The sequence below is a fragment of the Lytechinus variegatus genome, chromosome 12 (genome assembly GCF_018143015.1).
Source record: "Lytechinus variegatus isolate NC3 chromosome 12, Lvar_3.0, whole genome shotgun sequence".
Classification (NCBI taxonomy): domain Eukaryota; kingdom Metazoa; phylum Echinodermata; class Echinoidea; order Temnopleuroida; family Toxopneustidae; genus Lytechinus; species Lytechinus variegatus.
The window spans coordinates 29,730,168-29,741,822 of record NC_054751.1 but is presented as its reverse complement, the minus strand read 5'-3'; positions in this window follow the sequence as shown (position 1 = coordinate 29,741,822).

The window sequence follows — 11,655 nt, the reverse complement described above, 5'->3', positions numbered from 1 at the left end:
TCATGACGTATATAAGTCACGTGCAACTAGACTTTCAGCCAATAAGATTCTTGCATTCCACGTGAGGTACTTTGCGTTTTCAAGCACAGTGAATACATTCCATAGCCACTGGTTATGATGAAAGAGACACAAACGTTTACTTTTGTTCGGCAATAAATCTGCAGATTTGTTCTTAATTTTTTTTGCTTCATGAACACACCAAGAAAACAGGGAAAGAAGGGTGTTCATGTTTAAACGGTGCGGTTGTCGAGTAATTTTGCGCCCTTTAAGGCGCAGAGTTGTACCCCTTCGAGGAAGGTGCCAAGGTGCTAAGGTTGTAGACGGGGATGCAAAGGTGCGATGAATCGATGAACCTTTTCCATACGAAGAATGGAAGATGACGGCCAAAAGTTACTGCTAGTGTTGCGTTATAGGGTGCACACTGAAATTGTATCATTTCCGAATAATCTCATCAGAAACTGCATGGTTCTACCGCAGGTAACAATTTCTAAAACCTTAATCATTTCCTTGTCCCTTCAGCCTCTTGCTCTGATATTGGAAAGTCTGTTCATAGTGTGTCCAATCAACGAAGTTTTCTTACCATCCGACATCCTGAAGTTTTAAAAGCGTTTGACTCACGGAAAATGCTCTGCGACGTAATGTGCAGGTGTAAGTTTCCTACGAATACCAGGACTATGGCGAAATATTTAGCAATAAAACATGGGAGGAGCTGTGGTGTAGCAGTGATTTGCAATATCAGCGACAGTCGCTCGAGATTTCCAGTCATCCGACTATTCGACGGCAATAATATTGCTGAACGGGGAATAGTCGCCAGACAATTGTTAACTCGATTAAGTGCGTCTTCCTATGTTCACCATGTTCATTGCCATTTTGGTCCAGTGGATGGCATTTGATCACTCTGCAGAAGGACCGGTAAACCTCAACACGCTCAAGGGACAAACGAGAGCTGAAGATTTTATCTTAAGGTTCAATGCTCTTTGGAAATACACCAGACGTTGCATCGTCATCGTTAAACATGAACTTCAACTGCTGATATCTGAGATGTCCTCATTTCGTTTCTCTTTGGTTATGAGTAAACTTCATCGAATAGATATTTTTTTAAAATGTATAGAGCGACAACGCACTCTTTCGAAGCTACCGGAAACACTTGAAAGTACTCCAAACATACCAAAACTGAAAAAAGTCAAGCGCGCACAATGTTCAACATCTTTTTTTTCTTGTGCGTACAAGTGTGTGTTTCATAAACATGTTCGTAAGGACCTTATGACTTGATACACGACTGTTGACAATTTCTTGTATAAATGATATATCCATACGTAGCTGACTTACCACCTAAGAATATATTGCTAGTTGTGTGTAACTATTCGAACAGCTTTATGAAACACCCCAGGTACTGGTAATTGTGCCATGGAGTACCTTTCCTGTATAGCTACAAGGTCGAATGTATGCGGCAGCATGCAACGACGTCAGTCCAGTTTTTGTATATCGATGGTTTACTTGAGTATAACGGTATTTCTAACATCCGGGTGTTTCCCCTTCTCGTCTTTGATGAGATCCCTGTAACTAGCATGCTCATAAGAAGAAATATAGATTAAAAAATATCTTATTATATTTTTAAAAAAAATTTCAATGGGTAAACATCAGATATGATGCAAAATGCTCACTCCTAGCAATATTCATGTATTTCATTTTCAATTTCCAATATCAAACATGTTTGAATTGGCATAAATGGACGTCCAACTAATGTCTTATTCCAAAAGGAGCTAAATCCATGAAAATAAACTTTTATAAATTCTTTAATATTGATATTAAATGCTACATTTTTAAAAACATGATTTGATTTATCTTAGATGAAAGCATTATCATATATCATATGAAAATAAAACAGCTGTCGATAAGATAAGGGAAAGTTGTGAAAAAAATAAACACCGTGATTTACAGATAAACACCAGAAGTGGACTTAGCTCTTTTTGTGGAATAAAACTCTTGATATATATATACCAAGTGAAAAAATATCCTCTCTCATCAACAGATTGCATTATGTTTTTATTTCTTTCTCTCTCCCCGTCTTTCTCATTTTCATTCCCCTTCAATCTCTTATATCTCTCTCTTTATATACATCCCTTTTTATTTCCGTTTCCCGGTCCCTCCCTCCCCCCCCCCTCTCTCTCTCTCTTTCTCAACCTCTTTAGTAACCTCTCTGTGGATTAACCACGACACCTTTTTAAATGGGCTTTGAACTTGTTCGCCACGAAATAGAAATGTAGCTTTGATTTAAAAACCATATTTCTCCTTTATATTACTCATAAGTGAGAAAGTATCATTTACACCTCCCAAGAGAATATAAATGATAACGATTGAAGCAGAAAATCCCCCATTTGCAAATCTTGACCTGCCTTTAGCATTTTCTCGACATGCTCGATATATACCTGGTCACACGGATAGCGAATAACCGAAAAAGCGACACTTTCCTCCATCCACTCTCCCTCTCTCTCTTCTTCCCTTTCTTCTTCTTCTTATTCTCCTCCTCTTTCTTCTTTGCCTTCCTCTTTACCTCCTTCTTCTCCTTTTCCTCCTCCTCCCTCTTCTTCTTCTTCTCCTCCCCCTCCTCCTCCTCTTTCCCCCTTCTTCTTCTTCTCTTCATTATCTCTGTCTCTATACTCTCTCTACCGGCTCTCTCAATCTCAATTCAACCCATTTAATTTCCTTAAAAAAATAAAGAAAGAGACAAAACACGTAAGCACATTGGTGCTGACAAAAGCTTGTATCATTTTGATTATGCATTAAATGATAAATAATTAGCAATGTACTGTGCTCAAATACATCGGTCCTTCACTGTGGATCGAATCCTGGACCTTCATGTCTACAGTGAGGCCTCTCAAACCATTTTGACACGGCACCTTACTCAGCCTGTTTCGATATCATCCGATAAGGAATTCGGTTCGGCTAATGTGACCGAGGCTGTGTACATTGCCGGAAGTCGGTCAGAGAAATAGGGAATTTCTCGAGAACAGTTTGTAATCTCGACGGAGAGAAAGGGATCGAAAAGACAATAATTGGTTTGCGTTCCCTCAGTTGACCGAAAAGCCATCCGAGCGCAGCGATAATATTTTCATCTCACAAGTATTTAATATTTATTGATGATATATAGAATTAAGGTCACACCGGTCATTTTCTCAGGGGGATTAGCGTATATTTCCTCATTTACAATTAAATTCCATAATGTGTCCAAGTTTAAAACGGGGCCAAAGGGTCTCCGTTGTCAGTGAAAGAAGTTCTTCCTCCAAGCATGCCAAGTTAAAACGCTTTCATTGCGATTTGGTTTGGAATACATATTATTAAGACATCACATGTAAGTATGTGTTACCACGCCGTTCGCGCTAATAACGATGGACTAAAATTTTCGATATAAAATAATTAAAATGAAAAAAAATTGTCCACTGTAGGTGACGTTATTAGTTTTCACAACGTTTCTTTCGCTCCTTAAATCCATTTAGCTAATTAAGAAACTGCATTTTACCATCGTCTACGGTTTGCCGAAATGCATCGTGCATGTATCATCAACTATTACTACAAAAAGCATTGTATCATATCGTGGTCTGTAGTATAACCTGAAAAAAAGTGTAACTCCACCTGTTTTGCTCTCAAATACTGGCTTGTACATAATGCGCGGGCGGGTTGGACCCCTACCCTTTAAAAACATTTCATGGCAAAGAAAAAGAAAAGGAAGGAGAAAAGCAAAGATAGGTAACAAACGTGGATTTACTGCATTTTGAATCTATATCCTGTCCATAAGTCATGTGTTTATTTCCACTTCACTTTGTTGATTTCTTATGGGATTGGATCATTAGTTTATTGAAGAAGATGTTTTTCTCGATTCGCTTGCGTCGGTGATGCAATCAAAAATAAGAATCGAGAAGATAAAGCATGTAAGCTTCCTGATTTCAAAGCTCTTGCGTTCCTGGCCTTCGTTTCGTGTATCCTACACATTGTGTCACACTGGAAGCTCGCTTTGGCGCGTTGCGCTTTACTCTAAGAACCCTTTGCCCCCTTTTGGGCGCAGGTAACTACGTTTTCCACCACATAAGAGAGTGCAGCGATGTATAACCTTTGGAAAGCGTTCATACTTGCACCCTTTTGAATACAATTACTTCTACAACTCTGCAAAGTTGCACCATTAAGTGTACAAACAACGCAAGAAATGGTGCATAAATGTAGTTTCATCTTGAAACCTTTCACCCTCTCATCTTGCACCTTCTGGGTGCACAATCAAGCATCCCCAAAGCTGTTTCTATCATTCCTTTTGATATTTGTTTTCAAATTAGCTCCGAATGTTTAATGAACGGTAATTTCTATGTTTCATTTTATTTTCAGTAACCTATTATAAGATAACATCAATTTCAGGGTTGTATTTTTTTTCACTTTTTGTTAAATGTGTGCGTTTGAAATGTCATACTGTTTTCTGATTTCCGTGTTTTATTAACGTGTTTCATTTCGTGATCGTTACTTGGTGAACTATCTGTTTCCAAACTTGATGAAATACTTCAAAGAAGAATTTCAAATTATGAACAGTCGTTTAATTCAAGCTGCGCTCTCCCGTGTGAAGAGAGCTAATATTGGCGAGGATATTGAATTAAAATGCAGGCTATCCATCCCATTATATTGGGAGCAGACGATGGCGTGCATCCGGAGACATGGACCGACCCTCGTCACATCACCGGATACTGATATACAATCACATCCGGTGATGCGATCGTCGATGGCGGTTTTCATATTCATGGCGCCTCATTTACCGTCCCATTTACACAAGGAGGGGTTTCACAATGGCTCAACGAGACGAATCTATGATGTATGAAACAGCGGTTTATAATTGACATTAGAGAGTTTTTGCTCCACAATGCAAGACTGATTTAAAGTGATTGGTTAACATTGGTTTGACTTTTAAAAAATCTGAGCTAGAAGGTCACAATTGTCACCTGTGTTTGTGATATGTTACAAAAATGAAGCCCAGAAAAAATTGCGTTCGAAAATAATTATTTAGTGCTTCAAAAATTGAAATATAAAGTGACCGGAAACACCATCTTAATTTCATCCCATACACTTATGTGTACTATTTAGGCGTCTATAAGACGCCTATTTACAAAATCGGTGTTTGCCTTGTAGTATTAGCTTTTCATTCTCAATAATGGTTGTTTTCAGGGTTTATTAGTTCTAATACATGCACTTGTACACATGTTTCATCTTGGTTTGAGAATTTTTTAAATCGGCTGCTCACAAAGTTAAACAATACCTTTAAGAACGTCGAAAATGTATTGTCAACTTTTCTTTATATCAAAGATCAACCAAGAAGTATTCGGCGAAAATTCGTGAATCAAAACAGTAAAGTTTCGTCCTTGACTCTGGACAAACGACACATTTGCCAATTTTCGTCAGATCCGAAATCTAGGACGGAACTGCTATCGGGGTTCGCCAATTTTCGACAAAGACCTCCCAGCTGTTCATTGCCATTTGACAGCCATTTTCAAATACATTTACTGTGTTCTTGGCACCGTCGTGCGCGTTGGAGCGAAAAGTCCCTACTAGTTGAGAGCAAAACTCAGCTCCCTAATGACACAGCCACACCCGCGAAACCGATTCCAGATCGATCAAAGCTATTACGTTATTTCCAATGGCACACCGTCGGTTGGTTTGGAGTCGGTTGCGTTGGTGTGACTGTCTAGGATCGGATTTCCAGCAATCTCTTATTCATTCCTTGTGTAGCATTTTCTATTTCTCAAAAACTTTGTTGCGGGTGGTACCTTTTATTGGTATTTGTACCCTCTCGTGCGTCGCATTAGATCATTTATAATAATGATCCATAATACCCATCTTCCTTATGGGTTGACTTCAGTGATTAGTGCAATGTCAATATCCTTTCTCTATTCCTCTCTCCCCCTCTCCTACACACAAAATACACACGCACACACACTCCCTCATGCACCCCTCCCACACACGCAAGCACCCTCCCTTATCCAATCACACACACTCGCACACAGCAATTTTATTGAAGTTCGTTGATTTTGCATTTAGATTTGTCAACATTTTACATACAATTATATATTCTTTTTTTGTTGGGGAGGATGTACAAAGTGTGACAAATATCCAAGTTCGTTTTCATATTTTTCAATTTGACGAAATTCCCTTTGCGACGCATCAACCTCAAATAGGCTTCGAAGATAACGAGGGCCTAGGTTGGTGGTGGCACATCTTAGAATCGTACAAGAATGTGGCGATCCACAGCCGATGATAAAACATGTTTTCAGGGGTTTTCCCGTCCGGTTTTGGCATTTTAAAGAATTATTGGTTAAAATAATGATGTGCATTTCTAGTTGTTGTTTTTTATATGACTTTGGTAATGAGTTTGCGGCTGTCATTGCTTTTATAAACTCGTGAAGAACATTGCCACCTGTCTCGTTTGTGTAACATCGGAGACAAGGTACTATAAGAATTCTCTGTTATGTAAGCCAGTTTTTATCCATAAAGGGAATTTATATCACACTTTCTTTTTCTGTTCCTTGGGAGATTCATATCTAACGAAGATGATACTTCGTCTACCGAAACGAATTGGAAATTCACGATTCAGAGATCAGACATGAGTTTTTGGGGTGTGGGGTCTAGAAACGATTTTTTTTTTCAATATTTCTTCAAACATGTCAGAGATATAATATTGCATATGTCACGCTGTATTCTCAAAATATACTTTTCATCTTTTACTGCGAACATCGGGGATCAAATTGCAGATTCATAATTTGAAACCGAAGAAGATGGGACATAGCAATTTCCATGAACTTCAAGTCTTGAATAGATCAATTTCGAAAAAGTTGATCTATAAAAAAAATATAGAGTAAATTGATATTTAACAAGGGATAGGCGTTTAAAACATGGTTAAAATGGTGCCCATTGCCTATTATTCATAGTTAAAAGATGTAAATAGATAACAATGGTGATATTGATAAGAAAGGTTGTTTAAAAAAACTGTCGATGAATACACTAGTTTATTGTAAATGCTATGCAAATCGGAATCATGTTATTTACAAGAAATATTATCACATATACATGTACATGTACTTTAAAGTATTAAAACCAATTAGTCCTTTTAGCCGACTGACTGGATTTTACAGCCACGCTTTCCAGTGAAATCTATAAACCATGATTAAAAGATAAACGTTGCATTACATACGCGAAGAGGTATCAACAATCAGCAATGTGACAGAATGCGAACAAAACCATTAGGATGAATTTGCGGTATATTATCGATAAAAGCTGGTGTAAACGATACATGTTTATGCTCCAGAAGATGACTGCAAGGTATCATTTTACAGTCGGTCATATAAGCAACTTATTTCCTTCTTATATTGCTTTGCTTTCTGTCCAGATGATTTTCGTTGTCGGTCCAATTATAGGTGAACCTACATTTACATTTTATATAACGGTTACACTTCGGAGAACAATGCAAATCAACTGATACGAGAAACGGCACATATAAAAAGGGAAAGGGGCACTTGCTAACGGCACAAAACGAATCCTTCTCAGGTGAAAGGGGCATGCACCGAACACGTTCGTGAGGGGATTATTATTATTTTTTTTTTTTTTGGGGGGGGAGGTGAATTGTGGCACTAATATGAGATATGGCACTTGAAAACAAATAAAACGGGTGCTTCTCAGGTGAAGGGACACAGAACACGTCCGTAAGGGGGCATTGTTGGAGAATGCACTTATAGGAGAAAGGACACTTATTGGACCTAAAATGGATCCTCTCCCGCTGAAAGGGGCACAGTACACGTTCGTGATGGGGCATATATTTCTTGCATGAAAAAATGACACTTTTTCGCCCATCTGTAGCATTTGGACGTACTGTATTAGTATACGATGATCTATGAGGATCTTGGATGTGCAATGTGTCTACAGGAAATTTTTACTTGCGTCGTTCGTTCAGTGCGCCAGCTTAGATAATGTGATCAAAGGGCCAGAGGGAAGATGACATTTTTTCTTTGGAAAATTATACCAATGGGATGACAAGTGAATCTGAAACTTAATTCATTTCATGATTAGAGGGTATTTAATGTCCTGCTATGCATGTAATAATTGCCCCCCCCCCCCGTATCTTAAAATCTCGCTTCTATTGGGAACCTGCAGGGAGGCTCATGTGGGTAAACCGCATTCACTTCAATCCCTCTCGATGCATATTTATTTGTGAAACAAACACACTTGTTTGTGAGGGTTTTTTCTGTAAAATAATATGGCAATCACAAAGCGGACGGCCTATTTTCCTTATTCCCACAAATTAATAAACACCACCATCTTTGCCAACAAAAAAATATGATCGTATTGGGTGTGCTTACCATGTACTGAGAGAAGTTTAAGGACATAGGGAGAGACGGTGGGCGATGACAGAGGGAGCGAGAGAGAAAAGGCGAGGAATGAGGGCGAGGGGCAGAAACTAAAATATTGAAACAAAAGACTTGAATTTAGGTTGAATGGGAAATACTATATTTTTCAAAAAAAGTTAAAATATATGATCTATAGTTCCCTTTTTAGAAAGTGCATATCACAAAGGGCATGTCGTCTAACTGCGATGGTTTTTACCACTCAAAATACAAAAAAAGAGATCTTTCCAGTAATTCCGCGATGGATGAAACTTGTAATATATGACCCAATACATTGAGAAACTAGTCTTATTAGAAAAATGTAGCACGAGGAGGGTAATATCTTCCCAAGATGGGGAGATCATCATGGTCTGATGTACTTAAGACGACGAGAAAGGGAACCACGATGAAGGTATGACACAATGTGAGTGAGCTTTTCATAAGCAATGCAAGAGAACATAGCGTCCGAGCAAGAAAGAGAGATACGCTGCTTTCTGTAGGAATGTTCGTATATCCAGCTTAAAACACAGGTTGTGCAATGAGACATTGGGAGGAAATCCCGATTCGTGATGTTATAGAAAAAAGATATATAAGGAAATCTAGATTGCAATGAAACAGATCTAACATAAATCTAGAAGTATAGACCGGGATTTTTTTTAATACAGACTCGCTGGATGTGTCGCTTCGGCCCCAATCACTTCAAATAACCAACATTAAGCAAAAGGAAAGTAGGAAATGCGACATATTTCAACCGACAGTCGACCTATCATACGACTTCAACATTTTTTTTTTCATATTCCATTATACGCCAATATCAAAATCTCGCAGTTTTGTCATTCTTTCTGGAGAAAGAAAATAAAAACTGAAGATTTAAGTGATTTCGAGGATTGTATAATTTTCAAAGAGAAATTCGACACTTCCTGTTCGTTTCGAACAGGGACAAAGGAAGTTAAAACCACAAATCCATTACATTCCAGCACAGTATACCAGCTCATTTTACCAGCACAATCACATTACTGTTCATGCAAAGAAAATGTAGCGCTACAAATCGAATTTTAGCTCGCTTATGGGATACGATGGGTCCACGCGAGAGGGGGAGAGAGGGGATGAGATAGCGGGAGGAATAGGGAAGGGGTATATAGGAGAGGGATGATAGATATGATAGGGTCGTGTGGCAGAAGGGAAGAGAGAGAGGGAGAGGGGGTATTAAAGGGGGAGACTAAGAGCCGAAGACCCCCCCAAAAAAAAAAATGATCGCAGAAATTTGACAGAGATGGAGGGATGGAGTCAGAGATGGTGACGATGATGACGATAATGATGATGATGTTGTTGATGGTGATGATGAATTTTGTATAGCGCCCTTTATCTTTGAAAAAAGGCCTTCAACGACACCAATTTACACGATATATCACACATTATTCATAAAATGATAAAAACAATTTAAAAGATTATTAGAAGAGTTTGATTACACAAACAGATTGATAAACCTTTTCCTTTAATGACGATGTGGGTATATAAAATGCTTTCATGTGCGGCCTAGGATGACTACGTGTAATAACTAATGGGTGACGGGAATGGATGATATGAGATGCATGTGGGTGTCAGTGGTCATCCTCTTCTATTTTTCGTTCTCCCTCTCCAAATTTATCTGTGTCCCCATCCTCTCTCCCTTTTGCGGATGAAGTATTGGTTGTCACAGACCACAATGGACAACGATACCGGTAGCATCGTTGACTTAATCTCAGGTTACAACCGCACGCATCCATGGGAAGTATAGCCTTTCCGCCGCATCTGATCAAAAACGTTCTTAATGTATTTTACTTTGAGAACATTCATAGTCACAGGCATTCCTAAATATACGAACATTCAACCACCGAAATCAACTCCCTAAAGTGGATTGCTAAACATCCTCGATGATCGCGCAGTAGCGGGATGAGTGGATGAAAATTATGTCTCCTATATTCAAGTTTGCCATGGTGACAACCATCATTCCTGACGTCATTTTGTAAAAGGGATAGTTAACAATACTAAGGGGGGTCATGTGACCTTGAAAATATGGACGCAACACGTGGCCGATCTGACCGCGGGATGTCCTTGTGAAAGCGGATGTATACCCCCCCATACAGGGGTTAGTACACTACTTAGACTAAACTGACTAAACTTTAAACTGCTGTTTTATAATTTTTTTGAGAAATATTTTAGAAAAGTCGTATCGCATTTATTTCAAGCAGTGGATGTTATCATTCGTGGCAGTGATTGGATGTTGGGAGGAGAAAAGGACAGAAAAGATTTAAGAAAAAAAGCACCGGAATGGGGAAAAGTGTGAGTTAAAAGGTCAAGTCAATCTTCATAAGATGTTAACATGTTGAAAACCCCGACTTCTTTTTTTTGTACAAATCAGATGAGATGATAGGAATTATAGTCACAGAGACGGAGTGGGGAATGCTGTCAATGGCCGCGGAATCGGGGAGCGTGGAAGTAGGGGGAGGGGGCTTAGTTCCCCATTCCTTTCCTTAAACGTGTACAAAACAGGACAGTCTGATTGTGATTCTTTGTATGGTCAGCCCCCCCCCCCTCCCTCCGCGCGCTTTTAAATCCATTATACGTTGCAGGAGCGGTGCCAGGGCATTTGTTAAGAGGGGCTATAAATCCTAAAAGACAGGTGACGTTACAGTCTCAATTTAATGAAAGGGAATATTATAGATACCACGACCCAGCCCTTTGTGATTTTTTCTTTCTTCTCTCTTCCCCTTTCTTTGACTTTCTGCTCTGCTTTCCCTTTTGTATAACTTGAAAATCATAGTGGTGTTCCCCCCCGTAGCGTCACCCCTCTGAAGAAGAGGGATATTACTTGAGAAGCAAATTTCGAATATGTAGAATTCAATTTCTTTGTATAACTTGTTCTAGTGGTGAGAGAGAAAATAGAAATAAGTTTTTAAAAAAATTAAGGGAGAGAAAGAGAGAGAGTGTAAAGAGGGATTTAGAAGATAAATGAGGATGGGTATTGGGGAGAGTTAGCGAACTAGGGAATAAGATAGAGCTGATATGAGTGAATGGAAGACATTTTAAAATCAAAAGAAATTTAAAAAAATGTGAAAAGCAGTTTGAAATATACTTGGTCAAAAAAAAACGAAAGACAAATGATATTGTGCGATGAAAAGCAGACAATGAATTTTAAGAGCACTTGTGGTGATGGGGCAACTGTGTTTTGGTTCCTTGGACTTCTTATTCTGTTTCTCCAAGCCCCTCC